At 37.5% G+C, this 1473-nt stretch overlaps 1 pseudogene; it reads left to right on the top strand.

The window, feature by feature from the left end:
- The first annotated feature begins 895 nt into the window (after positions 1–895).
- On the top strand, positions 896–1473 carry LOC111776255 (glutaredoxin-C14 pseudogene; annotated as a pseudogene).

Genomic DNA, 1473 nt, shown 5'->3' with positions numbered 1-1473 from the left:
ATTAATGTAATTTTGAACAGTATGTGGTTGACATACAAGAGGAACGTGTTTAAGTAATAACCTAAAGAGTCTATAGTATATGAATAAGGTTGGGTGTCTTATCCTGGTAACACTATTGATACAGCTCACTTTGTAATTGTTACAAATGATTTGATCCAAATCGTTCATGTGGAGACATGTAAATGGGGGTATCCTATACAATGAGTTTGTATAAGACTAGACTAGAGAATTCTCGAAACTCTCCTTCTTCCAATCCCTTTGTGATTTTCTTTCAAGAGTCTCCCACAAGTCTTGATTTTGTGTTCGAGTCATAGTAAGGAAGATCTTGTGGAATGTTGAAGAACTTTTGCACGCTTGAAATACTCAAACGAGTCTTGCAAGCTAGGGTTTCTACAAAGGTAGAGTTCTACTCTTCTATTTATTGCTTTGTTTTAATTCTTAATAAAAAAATCAACACGGTTTCCAATGCTTCCGCTACGTAGATGAAGAGTTCATTCCCTTCATTCACTTCATAGAACGAAAGAGTTCCAAGACTTCCAACTGGTTGAATATCTTTCCTTGAAACCAAAGTAACTAATCCGAACTTAAAATCAATATCCCCTTTTTGGACTCGTATTCTAAAGAAGATCAGCCCACGAGCAAAACTCAATTAGTTAAGATACTGCAGATCAAGATCAAGTGTTTGAATCTTTTCGGAAGAACAAAACACATGGAATGTGAATCTACCATAAAATATAGAACTTTGAATATTTCAAGAACCAAACAAAACCCTCTTCTACTTGCAAAGATACTTTCTTAAGCTTAGATTCCAAGAAAGAAAGTGAAAAAAAAGCATCCATTTTTCAAATTCAATATAGCACCCTTTTCCTTGATCATCCCTATAAATAAACCAAAACCCATCTCTTTTATTTGAACAAATTAGCTCATAAATCCAAACCACCAAAGAACAGCGTTGCTTTGAGATCATCTCAAGCCACCACAAAAGGGCTGTTCTTCAATTTGAATGGAAAAGGTGAAGAGATTAGCAGCTGAAAATGAAGTGTTGGTAATAAGCAAGAGCTCTTGTTGCCTTTGTTATGCAGTGGTTGTTCTTCTAAGGGACCTTGGAGTTTGCCCCATGGTGTACGAGCTTGATCATGACCCTGAAGCAAGAGATGTGGAGAAGGCTCTTGTAAGGTTGCAAGTCTGCCACGCACCGCCTGTTCCCGCCGTGTTCATCGCCGGAGAACTCATCGGATCGACCAACGAAGTCATGTCGCTTCACCTTAGTGGCGATCTCAATCGAATGTTGAAACCCTACAAGGTGGTTCAAGAGAACTAGCTGAATTGTCTCTTGACAACGTTGTATTTGTCGAAACTTAGCTGCTTTCTATGTTATGTGTAATGTTTGGGTAATGAATAAAAGAAGTGTGTATGTCAACAAGGTGTGTGTAAGTTGATATTGGCTTTATAGATTACATGTTTTCTTTCTTA

The sequence above is a fragment of the Cucurbita pepo genome, chromosome 15 (genome assembly GCF_057944985.1).
Source record: "Cucurbita pepo subsp. pepo isolate OVF chromosome 15, ASM5794498v1, whole genome shotgun sequence".
Taxonomy (NCBI): Eukaryota; Viridiplantae; Streptophyta; class Magnoliopsida; order Cucurbitales; family Cucurbitaceae; genus Cucurbita; species Cucurbita pepo.
This window is presented reverse-complemented; position numbering and strand designations above follow the sequence as displayed.